Source organism: Zingiber officinale, chromosome 1A (assembly GCF_018446385.1).
Source record: "Zingiber officinale cultivar Zhangliang chromosome 1A, Zo_v1.1, whole genome shotgun sequence".
NCBI lineage: Eukaryota > Viridiplantae > Streptophyta > Magnoliopsida > Zingiberales > Zingiberaceae > Zingiber > Zingiber officinale.
In genome coordinates this window covers 64,235,310-64,260,576 of record NC_055987.1, presented here as the reverse complement: position 1 = coordinate 64,260,576, position 25,267 = coordinate 64,235,310, and the positions used below count along the sequence as shown (strand labels likewise).

The 25,267-nt window shown below is 40.4% G+C and overlaps 1 pseudogene; it reads left to right on the top strand.

The window, feature by feature from the left end:
• Positions 1–634: 634 nt before the first annotated feature.
• LOC122004782 lies at positions 635–1,042 on the top strand (annotated as a pseudogene).
• Positions 1,043–25,267: the final 24,225 nt, after the last annotated feature.

Sequence of the window (25,267 nt, the reverse complement as noted above, 5' to 3'; positions counted from 1 at the left end):
TATAAAAGACAACGATTTTGTGAAAACTGTTGTCATTGAGAGACTTCTTTTTAAAACGACAACACTTTTTACAACGGTTTTATAAACCGTTGTCTTTATCCGTGTTTTTAGGGGTTACAACAACAGTTTTGATAAAATCGTTGTATTTGACTTTGGTCTTTTTTTCCCCTTGCGCGCAGTTTTTGCTTTCCCTCTCTCTGAATATCTTTTCGGCGCTGTGTCTTCCCCTTCGCGTTCCCGAACCTTAGCCATATTTCTTTCCCTCTCCTCATACAATCTCTTCACGCCATCTTGTCGACCGACCGTCCGCCTCCGCTGGATCTTCCTCCACGACGCGCGGTGTGCTCTCCTCTCATTTCTTGGTGAGCGGATTTCTGAGCTCGACGAGGCCCTTTGATCGTACAAAGCCGCCCGCCGTCTCTTGATTTATTTGTGCCCCAAGTATAGTTTTTTTTTAATTTTTCTGATTTCCCGGAGAAAAATCTCAGATTTTTTCTATTTCAGCTCGCCGATTTCATCATCTCCCTACTTGTTGAGTCTATTTGTTACCCTTGCAAAGATGGTTTCTTTTTCGTTGAATTAATCAAAAGATTTTGTTGATTTTTGTTTCGATTTGGTCCCGAAATTGAAACAGATGGCAGGGGAAAGGTGTGATCTTAACAAGGACGAAGCGGAGATTCTCAAACCTTCTTCCTCTTCTTCTTCCTCTTCCCCTTCTATTTTGCCGCAGCTTTCCCCTCAAGGATTTGAAGCTCCGGAGAGGCCTGAGAGATTCTAGGCACCTACTGTTCTGATTTCCTGCCCGTCGAAGACAGAGGAAGACTGTCGTCCATCCCCGACCATTCAGTCCATTAAGCGTTGCTTGATCTGCAGGAAAAGGGTGGGCTTGACCGGCTTCCGGTGCCGCTGCGGCGATCTCTTCTGCAAACTTCACCGGTACTCTGATTCCCATGACTGCTCATTCGATTACAAGGCGGCTGGAAGAGAACAAATCGCCAAGGCCAATCCTCTCATAAGAGCTGCGAAGATCATTAAAATATGAGCATTTCTTTTCCTGCTTTTACTCAACATTTCTTGAAGTTAACTGGGTCTAGCTACTTCATCTTGCAGTCTGATTGAATTGCATTGTCTCTGAATTTGTTTTAGAGATTTGTCCAACTTTATATGTGTCATCAGATACACGGACCAACAGGTGCTTGAGATACATGAAAGCACCTACTATTTTTTTTTCTCAAAATGACAAAAAAAAAAGATTATATGTGATACATGAAAGAATAGTTATTTTTTATTAACTAATTTTGTTGTTAGTAACTATTTTGTTTGTTTGGGCATTTCAGGATGATTACGTGCAGCAAAAAAGAGAGGGGAAGTTGCAGTTTGAAGGGGTTTGTTTTTATTTCCCTACTGTTGAATTTGAGATTGAAGACCTAATGCTACTACACTGAGCTGATCCATGGTTGGTCTTTATCAGAGTGGAGATGATGTTAAGGTTGATAAACTTCCACCATTTCAAGCTCATCCCAATCTAATGTGCATGTTTTCCACCTTGAGTTGCTTCAATAAAACCAGTCATCGACATCTTATCTAATGAGCAAAAGCTGGATGAATCTCTCCAACCCAAATAATACATCGAAAGATCTATTGTCCAAGTTGTAAAGCATAAAGCAAACCTACATCAATGGTCTTGCCAATGAAAATAATTCATCATATAACCTTTCTTTTCAATACACATTGTAGTTTCACTCTGACAATCAACAATCGGTTATAAAATGCAGGAAATATTGTTGTTCTTTTCTGAAATGTGGCTAATAGTAGTCTCATTTACAGAATAGACTCCACTGGTGATACTGTGACCTTGAGGACAAACTCCAATCATTCTGACCAACTACTAACTGCTACTAATGGATGTGGTACGTGCCATGTATAATTGTTTCATCTCTTTCATTTTTGGAGCAGTTAAATTTTAGTTGGGATAGTAGGGCTACTACCAAACTCCAAAACCCCCCAAGTATAAGAAATCCTTCATTGTGTCAGTGATCTCCAGATTACCCCTCAGTGCTATCAATTGGTAACTTAGCTCAATGGTTAGTAGAGAAAGCTCACAACCCCACACCAATGCTCTCTTTGTTCCCTTTTGATCCAAGCCCAAATGAGGATTTTATGTGATGAATGTGATACTATTGGTGACGTTATAGGGACCCGTGTTGCTTGGCCTGCACATTAGGTAGTGATGAAAAATAAGGTAAATTTCCTACTCATTCAGGCACCACACTGTCTACTCATTATTAGCACAAAAGAAGCCTCATTGCTTGAGAATAATGAAATGAAGAGCTTGTAAAGGCATTTCGTGTATGATCCATAGTATATTGATATACAAAACATCTATATACTGCAGTTTGATTTCTTAATAGTTTGCTCTATATACTTTTGCTTGGATGAGCAGTGTAAATTACCTGTGAATTGCACGTGCATTGCAGCTAAATTTGTTAGATTTTCTCTTTGTATTGATGAAATGGGAATGAAAAATCTATTTTTCCAGCTGGAATGTAGTGAATGTTATAGCTCTTAATCTACACTTATTTGATTGACACTTTGGCTCTTTTAGGTGTCCTATGTAATTATTAAAGCTGTGCATATGTGATTTCTATTTTTAGGAATTTGTGGAATTATTTTTAACTCTACAAACAATTCACCCTACCATAACTCATCATGATGATCCAATTTTTTTGGTTCAAGTTTTAATTGGAAGATTTTGAACCCATGTTTTTTACTTTCACTTATGCTTTTGTGATGGGTCTGTTTATTGCAGATCAATTTGCAGCTCCTGGCAACTTGTTACTTGCAAAATGGAAAAGCATATTGTGCCTACCAGGTCTCAAAGGTAATGTAGTCTGGAAAATGGCACAGAAAATTACATGAATATTTTGTTTCAAGATGTTAATGGATGAAATGCGCTTTGCATGGATTCTATTGATCTTGGATGATAGTTCACTTAAATAATGTTAGCTGCATGCAGTGCTAATTATTTAGTAAACTATGCTAAGCTAGGTATCACTGCTCCTAGTAGATTCCATGTACTATTATTCTCTAATAAACACCTCTTTTTGTTTCCTTCATTTGGTTTGTTTTTGCCTTCTATGCACTACAGATTGGTTAGTTACATTCTCCTTTTGGAATTCTAGAATTTGATAAGTTTTGTTAAAATTTTCTCTTGCAGGTCGGGCAATTCGTGAGGCTTGAGTTTTTTGATGCAAGAAGTGAGATTTGTTAGGATGTAGCTTGCCTTGCTAATTTGTAAATTAAAATTCATATGGAGAACAGCAAATGGAAAACATGTGATTTAATGTATATGAAGAGTAATGGAAAACATGTGTATTTTGATGAGTAACAACTCATTTTGTATATTTTTGTATATGTGGCTACAAGATGAATTATATATGGATGTTTATTTTGGATTTAATGTAGTAAATATTTAGTTTTGTATTGGTGGTTTGCTTATAGTAAAATAAGATTGGTTGTTTGGTATTAATGAACATTAAAGACAACAGTTAAAAATGTTGTAAAAACTAGGTAAATCACAACGAAATTTTTTTGTAAAAAGTGATAAAAGACAACAGTTTTATCCGTTGTAAAATATATTAAAACTGTTGTAAAAAAAACAAAACATGTCAAATATTATCTACTACAACAGTTTATATTTGTTGTAAAAAATGTCTACCACAACGGTTTATTTCTGTTGTTGAAATTATCTACCACAACGGTTTTAAAACGTTGTTGTATCCTTCGTAGCCAAATTTTGGGCATATAAACAACAACGGATAAAAACCGTTGTCAAATGTCTACAAAGACAACGGATTCAAAACCGTTGTCGTAGGGCAATACATTCTACAACACCCTCAGTTACAACGATTTTTTGACCCTACGACAACGGATAATATTCGTTGTCGTTTGTAGTTTTTGTTGTAGTGATGGACTTATGCTAGCCTTATAGTCATTTACGAAGATAGATATGGCTAGAAGACGCGGTAACAGGACCGATGAGACAGTGACTCCACCAGATCTGACACATGTAGTCACAGACCTCTAGCGTCAGATCATGGAACAACAACAAGTAATCACTGCTTTGATGAATCAGCAAGGAAACCCTGTCACCCCACCAGCAAATCAGAATACATTGGCCGTCATACCTACAGCTGCACCAGTACCACCGGTAGCCCCTACCCCAGTGGTCCGACAGGAGACTTACTTAATACAATGGCTAAGGTAGAAGTCAGAGAACTTCTCGGGTACTTGTGAGCCATGGGACGCCCAAGCCTTGTTCAAGACGGTGGAAAGTATAGTGGAACTGCTGGACTGGCCCCTACCAGAAAAGATCAAGTGCGTGTCATTTTGCTTTTCTGGGGACGCAAGAATGTGGTGGGAAAGGGTTAAGATCAAGAGACAAGTTAATCAGATGGAACTGGGCGGACTTCGAAGCAGAGTTCTTCGAGGAGTTTTTCCATATGCGGGTAACAAACCAGCATTACGACGAGTTCACCGAGTTCCGATAAGGTGACTTATCAGTTAACGAAGCAGTGAAGCACCTCAACCGTCTCGCACGCCTCTGCCTAGAGTTGGTCAGCACGGAAAGAGAAAGGGTCAGACTGATGCTGAAGATGCTCCGACCCGAGATAGCTTTGAATGTGGCCGGCAGAATTAATAGACCGCAGACTACAGAAGAGCTGGTCAGCAGTGCCCTGATCACCGAACACTATCAGAAGGCGATGAACGAGAGTAAGAATCAAGCACAGACAGAAGGACAGAAACCTCAAGGTACCAGAGCAAGCTGGAAAGGAAACCCTAATGGAAAAAGAAAGCAATGGAATAACACTAAAGGAGGTCCAACGAATAAGCAACCTAAGTACCCTCAATGTACCACTTGTGGGAAGCAGTATTCCGGGGTATGCCACAAGGGTACGAAAAAGTGTTACAGTTACGGACGGGAAGGACATATGGCCAGAGACTGCCCTATCCAGTTCCAAGCACCATCCCAGCAGTATAACCAGAACAGGAGTGCCCCCTCACAGCTACACCAGATGCAAGATGCCATAGAAGGGACTCCGATTAGCCAAGGGAGATTGGAAGCCCCGCCAGTTACGACGAATGCCAGGGTTTTCTCTCTCACCAAAGAGGATGTGGCGAGTGCTTCTACAGTTGTCACAGGTCAGCTACCTATTTTTAGTCAGTATGCTACTGTGTTATTTGATACTGGGGAGACACACTCGTTTGTCTCTACACCCTTCATGAAGAAGTTAGAGATGCCACTACAAGACTTAAATGGCAAATTCTTAACGACCCTACCTTCGGGAGAAGTAATGTCATCTACTCATATGTTGCGAGCCGCACCCATCAGAATCGCAGGCAGAGAACTCTACTGTGATCTGATAGTGTTTGACATGCAGGATTATGACAGTATATTGGGCATGGATTTCCTGAGCAAGCACGGTGCTTTGATCGAGTGTCGTAAAAGAAAAGTAGTCTTCCGACCTGAAGCTGAACCGATGTTCGAATTTATTGGGAAACCAAGGGAAATTTGGTGCTACGGGCCGAAAGTGTGTCCGGACAACTCTCTACCCTGACTATAGCACCGACGTTGTTCGATAATATATTGGGGAAGCAAACCCGCGACCCAAGCATCCAGAGGATCAAGCAAGAAGTCTTAAAGGGAAAGAATGATGGATTCCGTATCGCTGACAGTGGAATATTATACCTCAAGGATCGCTTATGTATTCCTGATGACCCAGAGTTGCGAAAGAAGATACTGGAAGAAGCCCACGCAACACCCTATGCGATGCATCCTGGATCCACCAAAATGTACCAAGACCTGAAAAAGAAATTCTGGTGGTCCGGTATGAAAAGAGACGTGGCTCAGTATGTCAGTACCTGTCTGACCTGCTAGAGGGTTAAAGCAGAACACCAGAGACCTGGAGGATTACTGCAGCCAATCCAAATTCCAGAATGGAAATGGGAAGATATCTCTATGGACTTTATTTCAGGATTACCTAAAACAATAAACGGCTATGACGCTATATGGGTAATCGTAGACAGATTAACAAAATCCACCCATTTCCTAGCAATCAAGATGACCTATTCGATTGAGCAACTGGCTCAATTATATGTCAAGGAAATTATTAGATTACATGGGATTCCTAAGACCATCATTTCTGACAGAGATGGTCGCTTTATTTCACATTTTTGGAAATGTGTTCAGAAGGCTCTTGGCACAAAGCTATTGTTCAGTACTGCCTTCCACCCTCAAACCGACGGACAAACAGAAAGGGTGAACCAAGTACTAGAAGGCATGTTACGAGCTTGCGCCTTAGACTTCAAGGGGAGCTGGTGCCGATATCTATGCTTAGCGGAATTCGCCTACAACAATAGTTACCAAGCTACTATTGGAATGGCGCCCTACGAGGATTTGTACGGGAGAAAATATAGATCCCCTATATGTTGGTACGAAGGCGGTGAAAAGAAGGAGATGGGATTTCAAATAGAGTTTATTGACAACACCACCCGTGCTATACAGAGCATCCGCCAAAGAATAGAAACTGCTCAGAGTCGACAGAAGAATTATGCGGATAAGCGACGAAGGCCATTAGAATTCAGTGTCGGAGATTCAATATTCCTCAAAGTAGCTCCTATGAAAGGAGTGATGAGGTTCGAGAAGAAGGGAAAGCTAAGCCCGCACTATATGGAACCATATCAAGTTCTAAAAAGAGTTGGCAAGGTAGCTTACGAGATAGCGCTGCCTCAGGAGATGTCAGCTATCCACAACGTGTTCCACGTTTCGATGCTAAAGAAATGTATTCCAAGCATGGACCAAGTGATCGAACCACAGACAGTACAAGTTCAAGAGGACCTAAGTTATGAGAGCCGATCGATTCAGATATTAGACCAAGAGGTCAAAAGATTAAGGAATAAAGAGGTACCCTTAGTAAATGTCCTGTGGCAAAATCTACGGTTCGAAGAAGCCACTTGGGAACGCGAAGACGATATGAAACGAAAGTACCCAGAGCTATTCTAAGTTTGAGGGCGAACTTTCTATGAGGTATGGGGTACTATAACACCCGCGAAATTTTTAGCTATACATATGGGGTATTCTCTTTTAGAATAAAAGGAAAAGGGAAATAGAACAAAAAAAAAGAAATAAAAAGAGAGAGAAGTTAAGGCTTAAACCTTGAACCCCTCACAATAGATAAAGCTAAATTGGTGTATGATAACCAATAAAGTCATGAATGATATATGATTCGCAAGGAATGGAAATTGTAGTTAAAAGTAAGAGTATGATTAAGTAAGGAAGCAAGAAAATGTCAAGTAGCTTTCCTCCTCTTTCTCTGGGTTAAGAGAAGAAGCAAGCACAAGACAAAGACAAGTTGTTTTTTTCTTTCTTCTTTCTATTTTCGTGAGAATGAATGAGGGTGAGGGAATAGAGGAATCAAGGGGATGAATTGGGACATGATTCTTTTTTTTTCCTCATTGAGAATAAATAGGAATGAGAGAAGAGAAGGGAAAGCATGGTTGGCTACTTCTTCCTCCTTCTTTCTCCTTTTTCCTCCTCCACCGAGATCTAAAACTCTCCCCTCTCCCATTTCCGAATCCAAGCTAAGGTTTTCTCCCTAAGAAAACTAATTCACAAGAAGGAGTCCTCAAGATCTACTTCTTACAAGTAAGAGAAGCAAAAGGGAAAATTAGAAGGAGAAGCTTCCTTCTTCCTCTTCACAAGGGTACCTTATTTTAAGAAAAACCAAGCAAGAGGATGTAAGTGTCCCCTCACCTGTGGTACAAGTAGTTCATGTATTTTTCCATGAGTTTAGATTGCTTAAAAATCTAGGGTTGCTTCTTGAAACTTTCGGCCACCAAAGTATAAAAAAAAACTTAAGGAAGCTTAAGACCTAAACTAAACATGCTCACTATGTTTCTTATGATATGTACCCTATGATAGGAGATTAGTTTAGTGTTCTTATGCTTGTACGTTGCTTAGAACTTAGATTCATGTTCTTTAAACTTTCGGCCAAAGCATGAAAAGAAGACCTAGGAAAGCTTAAGACCTAACTAAACACGCTCATGATGTCCCTTATGATATGTAACTTAGGATATGAGTTCTGTTTAGAATTCTAATGTTTTTTTTTCTCTTCTTTATGTTGCTTGTAACCTAGATCTATGCCCAGTAGGTTTCGACCATGATAGAAATGAAGGCCTAGGAGAGTTTAAAATTTAATCTATCATGCTCATGACTTTCTTTATGATATTGTATGAAGATTTCTTAGTGTTTTCATACTTGTATGTTGCTTGGAACCTAAATCCATGCCACTTTAGGGTTTTAGGGTTTCAGCCATGATAGAAATGAAGGCCTAGGAGAGTGTAAAATTTAATCTATCATGCTCATGATTTTCCTTATGATATGATATGAAGTTAGCTTCATATTCTTATGCTTGTATGTTGCTTAGATTAGTTTCATGCTCCTTAAACATTCGGCCATAACATGATTAAAATACCTAGGAAGCATAAAACCTAAACTAAACATGCTCATAATGTTCCTTATGATATATGATATGAAATTGGTTTAGGGTTCACATGTTTTTATGTTGTTTGTAACCTAGGTTCATGCTTGGCAAGTTTCGACCATAACAAGATTAAAATACCTAGGAAGCATAGAACCTAAACTAAACATGCTCATAATGTTCCTTATGATATATGATATGAAATTGGTATAGGGTTCACATGTTTTTATGTTGTTTGTGACCGAGGTTCATGCTTGGCAAGTTTCGGCCATAACAAGATTAAAAGACCCAGGAAGCATAGAACCTAAACTAAACATGCTCATAATGTTCCTTATGATATATGATATGAAATTGGTTTAGGATTCACATGTTTTTATGTTGTTTGTAACCTAGATTCATGCTTGGCAAGTTTCGGCCATAACAAAATTAAAAGACCTAGGAAGCATAGAATCTAAACTAAAAATGCTCATAATGTTCCTTATGATATATGATATGAAAGTGGTTTAGGGTTCACATGTTTTTATGTTGTTTGTAACCTAGATTCATGCTTGGCAAGTTTCGGCCATAACAAGATTAAAGGACGTAGGAAGCTTAGAACCTAAACTAAACATGCTCATGATGTTCTTTATGATAAGTGTTATGAAGTTGGTTTAGGGTTCAAATGCTTTTATGTTACTTGTAACCTTGGACAATACCTTGCATGTTTCGGCCACTCCATGAAATTAGGGTTAGAATGTTTTAAAATTTAAAACTTCTCTTACAAAATTTCCTTTTTTAACATGATGATAGAAAATTTTAATTTTATAACTTTTCTCCCTTTTTTTTCTTAAACCATGAGGATGGTTAAAAAAGGAAAGTTTTAAAACTTTTAAAAACTCTCTATTAAAGCATGTGGCCAAATTCAAATAAGGAAAGTTTTTAAAATTAAAATCTCTCTTTTAAAACTTATAGTTTTCTACAATGAGAAGATTTTAAAAATTCAAAAACAACCATCCTTGTTTGAATATTGTGGTCAACCCCTTCATGCTTGGTCACCAAGCAAAGGGTCGACCCCTATAGAAAAGGATGTGGTCAGCCCTTGCTTGGTCACCAAGCATTGGACCGACCCACTTCTTGGACACCAAAAAGAGCCTTACATTTGGATGGACTTGAGGCTATAATGCGGTTACGACAGGGACCTAGAGGAGAAATTGGTTTTGGCCTTCCGATGAGCTTGAATATCCCGTGCTCGCCCCAAACACACAACTCAAGTTCATCGATAATAACTCATTCCACTAGAGAGTTATTACTGCACTACCACGCCAATCCCAAATTACATTATGGGCTCCTTCTTATTATGAGTGTGTTAGTCTCCCTGTGTTTAAGATTACGAATGCCCCCTAATTAAGTAAGTTACTGACAACTCACTTAATTAATATCTAGCTCCAAGAGTAGTACCACTCAACTTTATTGTCATGTCGGACTAAGTCCACCTGTAGGGTTTAACATGGCAATCCTTATGAGCTCCTCTTATGGGCATTCTCAACCTAGATAACTAGGACACAGATTCTTTCTATAATCAACAACACACACTATAAGTAATATCATTTCCCTACTTATCGGGCATATTGATTTATCGAGCTAAACCTCACCCTTTGATAAGTCAAAGAAATAAATATTAAATATATGTGCTTGTTATTATATTAGGATTAAGAGCACACACTTCCATAATAACTAAGGTCTAGTTCTTTTACTAGGTCAGTACAAAAAGAATTTACCTAAATGGTCCTACTCAATACACTTAAAATGTATCAGTGTAATTTATTAGTCAAGATAAACTAATACTTAATTACACTACGACTATTCTGATGGTTTGTTCCTTTCCATCTTAGTCATGAGCAACTGTTTATAATTTATAGAGAACCGACAACATGATCTTCTGAGTGTGACACCACACTCCATGTTATCTATTATATAAATTAATTGAACAATTTCATTTAACAAATAAATGCACATATTGACCAATGTGATTCTTTTATTTCAAAAATAAATGTTTACAAAAGCTAGGCTTTTAGTATACACTACAACAAGAGGATCATCTGGCTAAATTTGAGAACGCCTCTCTGCTACAACAATTTTCTGATGGGGTCAAGTACCGAATGTTCCTCACCACTCTTGGTGGAGTAGCTCAAAGATGGTTTAAACGCTTACCAAAGGGTTCTATTCGATGCTTCAGGGATTTTCGTAAAGTATTTTTACATCATTTCTCTAGCAATCGAAGATATCACAAGACCCCTTGGAGCCTTTTCTCCATCAAACAGGGGCCTAAGGAAAGCATCAGAGAATATATCAAGAGGTTTAATCAAGTAGCTATTGATGTTCCTAATGCTACCATAGAGATATTGGTGAGTGCTTTCTCTCAAGGCCTCAACGATAATGATTTTTTCAAGGACTTAGTACGTAATCCCCTAACCAATTTTGATTTGTTGAGTGAGCGAGCCACCTAATTCATTAATGTTGAAGAAGCTCAAGCAACTCGCAAGAAGGAAGGTACAGTACCGATCTTAACCACAGGTCATGAGGGAGCTGTAGCCCCTGTTCATCCACCAAGGGGGCCTCGTAGAGTTCCCCCTCCACCTCGCCAGCCTGCGCGGAGACAACAAGCAGTTCAGCATGTAGAAATTCCATAAGAAGCCCCTCGAAGATGGTGTACCTATCACATGTTAGGCACCTGCAATGTCCCCTGTTGTGTCTATGTTGCCTGATATTCCCGTTTGGGAGGACTGTTATGCCTCAACGATAATAATTTTTTCAAGGACTTAGTACGTAATCCCCTAACCAATTTTGATTTGTTGATTGAGCGAGCCACCGAATTCATTAATGTTGAAGAAGCTCAAGCAGCTCGCAAGAAGGAAGGTACAATACCGATCTTAACCACAGGTTATGAGGGAGCTGTAGCCCCTGTTCATCCACCAAGGGGGCCTCGTAGAGTTCCCCCTCCACCTCGCCAGCCTGAGCGGAGACCACAAGCAGTTCAGCATGTAGCAATGCCATAAGAAGCCCCTCGAAGATGGTGTACCTATCACATGTTAGGTACGCATTATAATGAAAATTGCCTTGCCTTAAGGAACCAAAGAACCAACAACAATCTCTATCATCGGCGATCTCCCAACCTACAACCCTACCAGAGGCATAACAGTCCTCCCAAACGGGAATATCAGCCAACAGAGACACAACAGGGGACATTGCAGGTGCCGGGCGGGCCATCCCGGACACATGAACTAGCGCAACCTGAGATAGTGATTGCCCGACAGGAAGAGAATCAGAGAAATGCAGCTCAAGGCAATATTAATATGATAACGGGTGGGCCTACTGATGGCGATTCTAATCTCGTAAGAAAGGCACACGCTCGGCGGTTACAAATCCATGTAGTCGGGTGTAGCACGGAAAAGGCAGTAGGACCAGAAATCAGTTTTGGTCCTAAAGATCTGGAGGGAGTGGAAGTACCCCACAATGATGCTCTCATAATAAAAGCAGTCATAGCCAAATACAATATTTCCCATACTTTTATTGAAACCGGTAGTTCTGTCAATATTATTTTCAAGAAAGCTTTTAATCAGTTGCAGATATACCCGAGTGTACAACCCATGGCAACTCCCCTTTATGGTTTCACGGGTAATGAAGTTCAACCGCTCGGTCAGATAAAATTGGCCACCTCTCTTGGGGAAGAGCCCCTCATGAGAACCAGGAGGTCTTATTTCATGGTGGTAGACGCACCTTCTGCGTATAACATTATATTAGGTCGGCCGACCTTGAACGAGTTTCGGGCGGTCGTTTCTACCTTCTGCCAAAAGGTTAAGTTCCCCGTCGATGACCAAGTAGGAGAAGTTCGAGGAGATCAGTTACTCACACCAAAGTGTTATGTGGAGATCATTCACACGGAGGCTAATGTGGCCCGCAAAGTTCAGAGGATGGAGGTTAATACTATCCAGGAGAAACCACCCAGTCTGATATACGAAGAAAAGGAGGAGGTACAAACATAGGCTGGACGATTAGAAGTTGTAACCTATGTAGCAGCTGATTTAGACCTTCCACTCAAAATTGGGTTAATACAATGTTTAAGCCGGAATAGTGATGTGTTCGTATGGACTCCTAAGGAAGTCACAGGTATCTCTCCTTTAATAATAGAACATTCATTACATGTTTATTCTGATGCTAGGCCTGTCAAGCAAAAGAAAAGAGATTTTGGGGCTGACCAAAACCAGATCATCAAGGAAGAAATAGATAAGCTACTAGAGGTAGGATATATTCGAGATGTACAATTTCCTAGCTGGTTAGTTAATGTCATCTTGGTGCCTAAACCAGGGAATAAGTGGAGGGTATGTATTGACTTCCGGGACCTCAACAAAGCTTGCCCAAAGGATTACTATCCTCTGCCTCACATTGATCAAGTGGTGGATTCCACAGCCGGATGTAAGTATATTTGTATGTTGGATGCCTATCAAGGCTATCACCAAGTACCTCTTGCTAAAGATGATCAGGAAAAGGTTAGTTTTATTACAACTGAAGGTACTTATTGTTATAATGTTATACCTTTCGGACTAAAAAATGCAAGAACAACTTATCAGAGGCTTATGAATAAGGTCTTTCGAAGACAAATCGGGAGAAATATGGAAGTTTATGTAGATGACATATTAATTAAGTCACTTCAGGCTGATGATTTATGCAGAGACATAGAAGAAACCTACAGAACCCTGCGACAATATGGGCTCAAGCTTAACCTTGGCAAATGCCTGTTCGGGCCCAAAAGTGGCAAGTTCCTGGGATATATGGTGACAGAGCGAGGAATAGAAGCAAATCCCAACAAAGTTCGAGCAATCCAGGATATGGAGCCCCCACGCAATATGAAAGAAGCCCAAAGACTAACCAGGCGAATCACTGCGTTATCCCGCTTCATCTCCCGCTTAACCGATCGAAGTTCCATTTCTTCAAGATACTTCGAAAGGCCAATAAATTCCAGTGGGATGAAGAATATGATAACGCGTTTCGAGAGATGAAAGATTATTTGTCAACCCTACCCGTGCTAACTAAGCTTGTAGTAGGGGAAACCTTATGGATATATCTTTCGGTGAACGAGCATGTTGTAGGTTCAGTATCGGTGAAGCATGAGGGTAAAGAACAGCAACCAGTGTATTTTTCAAGTCATCTATTGAAAGGAGCCGAGTGTAGATATACGACACTCGAGAAATTAGCTTATGCTTTGGTTTTAATGTCTAGAAGATTGCGCCCTTACTTCTTATCGCACGCAATCATAGTGCTAACTAATAGCACTCTCGGTCGAGTGTTCCTTAATCTAGAAGCATCTGGGCGATTGATCAAATGGACGATCGAGCTCAGTGAATATGACATACAATATCAACCTCATTCAGCAATTAAAGCACAAGCTTTGGCAGATTTTATAATAGAAGTGCAGGGCTACAAAGAAGAAGGGATTTGGAAGATTTATGTAGACGGGTCTTCTACCAGACAAGGTAGTGGTATCGGTATTCTTCTCATATCTCCCAGGGAAGATCGGGTTCAACTTTCTGTCAGGCTAAGTTATAGAGCCACCAACAATGAAGTGGAATATGAAGCATTAATAGCTGGTTTGCAAGCAACTCAGCATGTAAGAGCGGCTCGGGTATGGATTTACTCTGATTCTCAGTTGGTGGCACAACATTTGTCAAGCAAGTTCGAGATCAGTAGTGATCGACTTAAATTATATGCAGAGGCTTTTGATAAATTGAAAGTTACATTCCAAGAGGTAAATATACAGAAAATCCCCTGATCAGAAAATCAAGTGGCTGATGAACTGGCAAAGCTTGCATCAGCAGTGGTACCTTGGAACCTAAATCGACCAATAAAGCAAACAGTATTGGTGTCTTGTATTGAAAGACAAGCTAACATGAAGATACAAGGAGACTGGAGAGCACCGATCATATCCTTTTTACAACAAGGTACCTTGTCAGGTGATGTCGAACAAGTAAGAGTCTTTAAGAAGAAAGCCATCAGATATACTCTGATATGGGATCAGCTTTATAAAAGGGCCTTTTCTAGTCCCTTACTCAAATGCATTGGACCGGAAGATATGCAATACATCTTACAAGAGGTTCATCAGAGTTCATATGGTAGTCATATTGGAGGCAGATCCTTAGCGCGTAAGATTTTATTGGCCGGGTATTTCTCGCCTACCCTACATGAAGATGCAGCTCAACTCGTAAGGACATGTCTATCTTGTCAGAAGCATCAGAATATCCCACATCATCCTACCTAATTGTTGAAGACTTCCATCGTTTCTTGCCCTTTTGATCAATGGGGTATGGATATAGTAGGCTCATTCCCCTAGCCACCGCTCAAAAAAGGTTTCTATTGGTAGCTGTAGATTATTTCTCAAAGTGGGTGGAAGCTGAACCGTTAGCAAGAATTACTGAAAATGCAGTCATCAAATTCTTGTGGCAACACATTATTTGCAGATTTAGTATTCCACATAAATTAGTCTCTGACAATGGGAGACAATTTCAGGGACAAAGAATTAGAGAGTGGTGTGCAGGATATGGCATCACCCAGGCATTCACCTCTGTAGCATATCCACAAAGTAATGGGCAAGTAGAATTGACCAACAAAGAAATTATTCGAGGACTTAAGACTAAGCTAGATCATGTTGATGATAGTTGGGTAGATGAGTTACCTAGTGTGCTTTGGGCTTACCACACTACTCCTAGGGAGGCCATGGGGATAACCCTATTTCAGCTAGTATATGGTGGGGAAGTAGCAGTCCCCATTGAGGTGGGGATAGAATCTGATCGTCGACAACTCTATGATGACTATAATTGTTGGGTTTTTTTTGGCAGCAAAAACCGCTTTTTACATTGCGGAAACCCCGAAACCCCCGCCATCGGATCCGTGCGAAGAATAAAAGTAGTAAAACTTCAAGTATGAGTTTTCTAAGCCTAGATCTACTTTAAATCTACAAGATGAAGAGGTTACCCTTAATGCGAAGCCCTTCACGTAATCCCGCTCGTCCAAGGTTCGCCGGATCTCGAAAGTATCAAAGTAGATACTTCTCTATGTGTATCCACACGAACAAATGATGGAGAAACCTAACAAAAGGTGTGCTAGAACCCTTTGAAAGATTCGGCCAAAGAGGAGGAGAGGAAGAGAAGAAGAGCTTGAGGAAGAAGAAGATGGAGTTACAAAACAAAATTGAAACTCCACAAGCACTCAAGTGGCCGACCACATTCAAGAAGGGGTTTTTAAACCCCATGGGATATCAAGAGTCACCAACTCTTGATCTCCCTCATGATGTGGCACACACATGTGCTAATCTTGATGATGTGGCACATCATCATTAGCCCAGTTAATGCCAACTCACCAATGAGGTGGCAAATGGTCAAGTCAAACTTGACCCTTCATCTTCCTCTCAAGTCAAGTCAAACTTGACCACTTCTCTCCCATGGTTGATCTAATCTAACCATTGGTTCAAGTCAATTTTAATTTAATGAATCTCTATTCATTGAATTAAATTAATTAAATGAGTCTAAGTCCAAATTAGACTCACTTAACACATGAACCAAATTGAGTCCAACTCAATTAGCTCAATTTGGATTACTCTTAATCCAATTTGGTTCATCACATGAACCTAATCCTTTAGGTTCATCAAATGAACCTAATCTCCATCTAATTTCCCTTTGTGTGTGACCCTATAGGTTCTTATAACGTTGGCAATGCTCCTAAACCCATTTAGAAGCATAAGTAATGAGCGGTATCTAGCAACACATCATTACTACCCAAGTTATAAGAATGTTGAGATCCAACATCACCTTGTGACAACTAATTGTGACTCCTCACAATATATGACATTGTCCTTCTATCCTAGACATCTAAATTAATCAATATGAGGCATAGACCGTGTCATCCTCTAATCAATCTAAATCTTGAACTCCAAGTAGACTCACTCAATCAAATGAGCTCAATATCTCATATTGACTCATTTGGGCATGGCCATGCACTTTGTAGTATCACTCTATCAAGAATATCGATGTCACTCCCGTCATATAGGAGGGATAGATCCCATCTACATCACTCACATCCCTCCACATAATTTGTTACATACCCAGTAATCACCTTTATAGTCCACCCAATTACGGGTGACGTTTGACGAAGCCAAAGTACGTAACTCCTTATGTAGGGAACCATGGTGACTTCAGGTCCAAGGACTAGTAGTCATACTAATAGCCACATGAGAAAGTATATGACACTCATATAACGATCCATGATACTTTCTCATGGCGGGTCATTCAGTATACATTCTCCAATGCATACCCATGTGTCAACTTGATATCTCCATATCCATGACTTGTGAGATCAAGTTATCGAGTTGACCTACATGCTAGTCTCGTTGCATTAACATTGTCCCTGAATGTTAATACTTGACTAGGAATAATTAAGAGTAGTGTTCCCTATATCATCTCACTATCGATTCAACTAATCGATTGATATAGGTAAAAACCTTCTACTCAAGGATGCTATTATACTTAGTTATTTGGCACCAATACAAGTAAGCATAATAACCATAAACAAATGCCTTTATTTATATACAAGAATATGATACAATGAGTCCATACAACAATCATCAAATGATTGGCTCTAGGGCTCTAACTAACAATCTCCTACTAGCACTAGTGCCAATCAGTATAGGCTCTAAGGCCCAATGACCTAGTGTGACCATCATGCTTTCTCTGTGTCAAAGCCTTGGTCAAGGGATCTGCGATGTTAGCCTCAGTGGGTACTCTGCAAATCTTCACATCTCCTCTATCGATGATCTCTCGAATGAAATGGAAGTGTCGTAGTATATGTTTGGTCCGCTGGTGTGAGCGAGGTTCCTTAGCCTGCGCAATTGCTCCATTGTTGTCACTATAGAGCTCAATAGGGTCAGCGATGCTAGGAACCACCCCAAGTTCAGTGATGAACTTGCGGATCCAAACTGCCTCCTTTGCTGCTTCTGATGCAGTAATATACTCGGCCTCTGTCATAGAATCAACTACTGTGTCTGGCTTCGAACTCTTCCAACTCACAACACCACCATTTATGCAAAACACGAACCCTGACTGCGATCGATAATCATCCTGGTCGGTCTGGAAGCTGGCATCACTGTAACCCTTTACAGCTAGCTCATCATCACCTCCATATATCAAGAAATATTATTTAGTTCTTCTCAAGTACTTAAGAATATTCTTGACCGCTATCCAGTGACTTTCACCTGGATCTAACTGGTACCTGCTCGTCATGCTCAAAGCATACGAGACATCAGGACGAGTACATAGGATGGCGTATATGATAGATCCTATGGCTGAGGCATAAGGGATTTGATCCATGCGATCTCTCTCCTCTCTAGAAGAGGGACCTTGAGTCTTCGAAAGACTCATGCCATGTGACATCGGCAGAAATCCCTTCTTGGAGTTCTTCATGGCAAACCGAAGTAATACCTTGTCAATGCATGTACTCTGACTTAGGCCAAGCAATCTCTTAGATCTATCTCTATAGATCTGTATGCCTAGAATGTGGGATGCTTCACCTAAGTCCTTCATTGAGAAACAAGTCCCTAGCCAAGTCTTGGCAGACTACAGCAAAGGGATGTCTTTCCCAATGAGTAGTATGTCATCCACATACAATATAAGGAAGACAACTGTGCACCCAACAACCTTCTTGTAGAAACAAGGCTCATCTTCGTTCTTGATGAAACCAAACTATTTGATTACATCATCGAAACGAAGATTCCTGCTCCGAGAAGCTTGCTTTAGTCCATAAATGGACCTATGCAGCTTGCATACTCTACTAGTATGATGTGGATCTACAAAACCCTCAGGTTGTGTCATGTACACATCCTCGAGCAGGTTTCCATTCAGAAACACGGTTTTGACATCCATCTGCCATATCTCATAGTCATGGTATGCTGCAATAGTAAGCATGATCCGAATAGACTTAAACATCGCTACTGGAGAAAAGGTTTCATCATAGTCAATACCATGAATTTGCTTGAAACCTTTAGCTACTAAGCGACCCTTATAGATAAGTCCATCCATGTCAGTCTTTCTCTTAAAGACCCACTTACACCCAATGGGTTTTACCCCTTCAGGTGGATCAACCAAAGTCCACACTTGGTTGGTATACATGGATTACGTCTCGGATCTCATGGCCTCTAGCCATTTCTCAGAATTTGGTCTCATCACAGCTTCCTGATAAGAGGTAGACTCATTCTCAACGAGCATAACGTCGTCATGGTCAGGCAAGAGAAATGAGTATCTCTCAGGTTGACGACGTACCCTATCAGATCTGCGAAGAGGTAGGTCTACTTGAACTGGTTGTTGTTCCTCAACTCCTTGTGGAACAATCTCATCATCCACAACACTTTTTGGTTCTAGTTCAACTTCCATCAAGGCTTCAGTGCTATTGTTCGCATCTTGAACTTCTTCAAGATCGAACGTACTCTCACTAGTCTTTCTAGAAACAAAATCCCTTTCTAGAAAATCCCAGTCTTAGCCACAACTATCTTGTGTTGACAAGGAATGTAGAAGTAATATCCCTTCGTTTCCTTGGGATATCCAATAAAATAGTACTTGTCGGATTTGGGTCCCAATTTGTCTGAGACTTGACGTCGAACGTAAGCCTCACAACCCCAAATCCTCATAAAAGATACCTGGGCATCTCTCCCAGTCCATATCCTATATGGTGTCTTTATTACAGCCTTGGATGGAAATCGGTTGAGTATAAAGGTTGCCGTGTCTAGAGCATAGCCCTAAAGGAATATAGGAAGATCTGCGTGACTCATCATAGACCGTACCATATCTAATAGGGTACGATTCCTCCTTTTGGATACACCATTCCACTGTGGTGTTCCAGGAGGAGTGAGTTGGGATAGAATCCCACACTCAGCTTGTTAGTCATGAAACTCATGGCTAAGGTATTGCCCACCTCGATCTGATCGAAGTATCTTAATACTCTTGCCAAGCTGGTTTTGTACTTCATTCTTGAATTCTTTGAACTTTTCAAAGGATTCTGACTTATGTGTCATCAGGTACACATAACCATATCTAATGAAGTCATCAGTAAATGTAATGAAGTATCTATAACCACCTCTAGCAGCGACATTGAAAGGGCCACATACATCACTATGTATAAGACCTAACAAGTCAGTCGCTCTCTCACTGTGTCCACTAAAGGGAGTCTTGGTCATCTTGCCTAGAAGGCATGACTCGCATGTCTCATATGATTCAAAATCAAATGAGTCCAACAAACCATCTCGATGGAGCTGGGATAAGCGTTTGTCATTTATATGACCTAAGCGACAGTGGCAGAGATAGGTTGGGTTCATGTCATTTGAATTGAACCTCTTGGTACTAATGTTATAGATAGGGTTCTCAAGGTCTAGAATATAGAGTCTGTTTATCAGAGATGCACTACAATAGAACATTTCATTTAAATAAACTGAACAACATTTGTTCTTTATAATAAATGAAAAGTCTTTCTTGTCCAAACAAGAAACTGATATAATGTTCTTAGTCAAGCCAGACACATAACAACATTCATTTAATTCTAGTACAATCCCAAAGGATAGAGATAGATAGTAAGTTCCTACAGCAATAGCAGCAACCCGTGCTCCATTGCCTACTCGTAGGTCTATCTCGTCCTTCGTCAATGCTCTGCTATTTCTCAGCGCTTGTACATTAGTACAAATGTGAGAAGCACATCCAATATCTAATACCCACGATGAAGAAATAGAGAAGTTGACTTCTATAACATTTATACCTGAAGTAGAAATCTTATTTCTCTTCTTCTTAAGATCTTCCGGGTATCCTGTGCAGTTCCTCTTCCTGTGCGGTTCTGAAGCTCAGAGTTCATGGTTGCGAGCATGAGACATGACACATCTAATGCGTCATCTTGATGCTTCTTGTAAGCATCTCAGTCAGCTCACGTGGCAGTGGCAGGAGGTGCCTCCGGAATGGGCTGCTCCAGAACATACAGTTTACATTCCTGGGTGAGAACAATTCTCAGATTCTTCTACCAGTCCAAGAAATTAGCTCCGTTGAGCTTGTCCTTCTTAAGGACAGAACACAGGGAGAAAGAGTTCGTATTTGACGTCATGGCAATCTACAATAGAAATTAAAGCAGAAAGTAAATATCATATTCATTTTATCATTTAATTAGGCCTTTAACCAAATGATGCTCCCACTGAATTATAGAACTTTTGTAGAATCAAGTCAGTGATGTGGTCAAGCCACACTTACTAGATTCTAACCAATCAGTTATAAAAATTGTGCGACAAGATCCACATCATACTATGCCTTGAGTTAGCTTTGGCTAAATCGCTCAAGACTTAGTATGATCGGTAGGTAACTAATTACCAATTACATCTCTATGCAACTCTTATTTATAGGATCATGATCCACATTTATATTAAAACTCGAGTTAGTTTTGGCTAATACGCCTAAGAGTTAATATAAACGTGATTTTGTCCTATCTTCCAACTATTGGATAAATGCCTACAGTTAAACTTGATTTAACTAGTTATACTCAATCTAATTGAGTTTTACTCACCCATGCGTTGATAGGCGGGACCAAGATTGTCCCTTCGTACCCTACCAAGATAATATGTGTTGCTCTGCTTTGGCAGATTCTACAACTACATGTGATCGAGGTAGTGATAGGTATCACGGCATGGTAGGTATTACGAGTTGATGCGATTGAGATCTAATCTAATCGATGAGGTGTATCATATACTCGATTTAGATCTAATCTAATCGTTAGGGCGCAACATGTACGTAATTTAGATCTAATCTAATCATTAAGGTGCTAATTAATTACTTATTCTAGCATGCATCACATATACACACACAAGTAATTAATTAAATGTTTTATGATTAGTCATGACCCTACTACGATCTTCTCAAGCCAATGAGAAGATCGGATGGTCAACCTAAGGTCAACAGCTTCTCAAGCTCCTTCCTTTGACCAGCTTGTGTTGCTCGCGCCCTCCTCGTAACTCCGTCTCGAGTGGACCTTCCACAGCTCCAATTTTGTACATTACAATTTTGAAACTCGAGTTACATTCGAGTCTAAAAAAAAAAACTATTTTACAACAGGAATATAAAATAGAGGAAGACACGACGCGCAGGTCGTGAATCAAGTACAACACGCACAAACACAAAATGGCACGTAGGCCATATTATGAATTACAACACAAATTTCCAATCTAATTGGGTCTTTTGGGCCATGACCATCACAAAATAATACATAATTCTAAATTATGCAATTTCTATAAATTTCTATAATTTTTATTACAATTTTTATGAGTAAAAATTCCCGGCAGTCCCGTTTAGCGATTTTCGGGCGCAATCGCGGAACGAAGCCCCTTGCGGGATCAAGGGCTGCACACCTACCCGCGATATAACCATCACGAGTGTTCCTAAGCGATCCTACATTGCCTTAGTCCGCTATCCCAAAACGATTTGGGGCGAAACCTTGCCGTTTTGGAAAAATCTTCTCGGTAGTCGAAGACTATAAGTGTCTAAACACTTGTGCTTCGCTTCTACGAGAAAAATACCCATAAAAAACCAAAAATCATAATTTCACAAAAAGTTACAGATCTGTAATTTTCATAAAAATACAAATTAAAACTCATACTTGCTTCGCACGTGGCTCTGATACCACTATTGGGTTTTTTCGGGCCACAAAAACCGCTTTTTGCGTTGCGGAAACCCCGAAACCCCCGCCACCGGATCCGTGTGAAGAATAAAAGTAGTAAAACTTCGAGTATGAGTTTTCTACGCCTAGATCTACTTTAGATCTACAAGATGAAGAGGTTACCCTTGATGCGAAGCCCTTCGCGTAATCCCGCTCGTCTAAGGTTCGCCGGATCTCGAAAGTATCAAAGTAGATACTTCTCTATGTGTATCCACACAAACAAATGATGGAGAAACCTAACAAAAGGTGTGCTAGAACCCTTTGAAAGATTCATCCAAAGAGGAGGAGAGGGAGAGAAGAAAGAGCTTGAGGAAGAAGAAGATGGAGTTACAAAACAAAATTGAAACTCCACAAGCACTCAAGTGGTCGACCACATTCAAGAAGGGGTTTTTAAACCCCATGGGATATCAAGATTCACCAACTCTTGATCTCCCTCATGATGTGACACACACATGTGCTAATCTTGATGATGTGGCACATCATCATTAGCCCAGTTAATGCCAACTCACCAATGTGGTGGCAAATGGTCAAGTCAAACTTGACCCTTCATCTTCCTCTCAAGTCAAGTCAAACTTGACCACTTCTCTCCCATGGTTGATCTAATCTAACCATTGGTTCAAGTCAATTTTAATTTAATGAATCTCTATTCATTGAATTAAATTAATTAAATGAGTCTAAGTCTAAATTAGACTCACTTAACACATGAACCAAATTGAGTCCAACTCAATTAGCTCAATTTGGATTACTCTTAATCCAATTTGGTTCATCACATGAACCTAATCCTTTAGGTTTATCAAATGAACCTAATCTCCATCTAATTGCCCTTTGTGTGTGACCCTATAGGTTCTTATAACGTTGGCAGTGCTCCTAAACCCATTTAGAATCATAAGTAATGAACGATATCTAGCAACACATCATTACTACCCAAGTTATAAGAATGTTGAGATCCAACATCACCTTGTGACTACTAATTGTGACTCCTCACAATATATGACATTGTCCTTCTATCCTAGACATCTAAATTAATCAATATGAGGCATAGACCGTGTCATCCTCTAATCAATCTAAATCTTGAACTCCAAGTAGACTCACTCAATCAAATGAGCTCAATATCTCATATTGACTCATTTGGGCATGGCCATGCACTTTGTGGTATCACTCTATCAAGAATATCGATGTCACTCCCGTCATATAGGAGGGATAGATCCCATCTACATCACTCACATCCCTCCGCATAATTTGTTACATACCCAGTAATCACCTTTATAGTCCACCCAATTACGGGTGACGTTTGACGAAGCCAAAGTACGTAACTCCTTATGTAGGGAACCATGGTGACTTCAGGTCCAAGGACTAGTAGTCATACTAATAGCCACATGAGAAAGTATATGACACTCATATAACGATCCATGATACTTTCTCATAGCGGGCCATTCAGTATACATTCTCCAATGCATACCCATGTGTCAACTTGATATCTCCATATCCATGACTTGTGAGATCAAGTTATCGAGTTGACCTACATGCTAGTCTCGTCGCATTAACATTGTCCCTAAATGTTAATACTTGACTAGGAATGATTAAGAGTAGTGTTCCCTATATCATCTCACTATCGATTCAACTAACCGATTGATATAGGTAAGAACCTTCTACTCAAGGACGCTATTTTACTTAGTTATTTGGCACCAATACAAGTAAGCATAATAACCATAAACAAATACCTTTATTTATATACAAGAATATGATACAATGAGTCCATACAGCAATCATCAAATGATTGGCTCTAGGGCTCTAACTAAAAATAATGACGGTCGACGTCTCATGAAACTCGATCTTATTGAAGAAGCCCGGGATATGGAAGTAACTCGTCTTACATTTTATCGACAGTGAATGAGACAGAATTACAACAAAAGGGTTATCCCCCGATTCTTTCAATCAAGGGATTTGGTGTGGAGGCGTGTCAAGCCTGTGGGAGATGTTACCAAATTGGCACCCCAATGGGGAGGACCATACAAGGTTATACAGAAACTTGCTTCCAACTCTTATTATCTCCAAGACTCAGAAGGAAGGAATCTTGAGAGACCTTGGAGTGCAAACCACTTACAACCATACAGAGCCTAACAAGTACACCTGTAATTTGTCCTTATATTTCATTTAATTTTTGGATATAATGGAAAGAGGCAGGCATCTATTCTTCAACCAATATATACATTTATTCGAATGAATCGAGCAATTTTCCTTTAGAGTGTGTTTCCTCCACTCAAATCTATCCGAGCGTGCTTCCTCCGCTTGATAATAGTCGATCGGGGACATCCAGGAGTGACTGGGCTGGCTTCTTGGAGGGGAACTAGAGACTTTAAACCTTTAAGACACCGAGCGTGTTTCCTCCGCTCAAATCTATCCGAGCGTGCTTCCTTCGCTCGATAACAGTCGATCGGGGACCTCAAGGAGTGATGGGGCTGGCTTCCTGGAGGGGAACCAGAGACTTTAAACCTTTAAAACATCGAGCGTATTTCCTCTGCTCCCATCTATCCGAGCATGCTTCCTCCGCCTGATAACAGTCGATCAGGGACCTCAAGGAGTGACCGGACTGGCTTCCTGGAGGGGAACCGGAGACTTTAAACCTTTAAAACATCGAGCGTGTTTTCTCTGCTCCCATCTATCCGAGCGCGCTTCCTCCGCTCGATAACAGTCAATCGGGGACCTCAAGGAGTGACCAGGCTGGCTTCCTGGAAGGGAACCGGAGACTTTAAACCTTTAAAACATCGAGCGTGTTTCCTCCGCTCCCATCTATCCGAGCATGTTTCCTCCGCTCGATAACAATCGATTGGGGACCACAAGAATTGACCGGGCTGGCTTCCTGGAGGGGAACCGGAGACTTTAAATCTTTAAAACATCAAGCGTGTTTCCTCCGCTCCCATCTATCTGAGCGTGCTTCCTCCGCTCGATAACAGTCAATTGGGAACCTT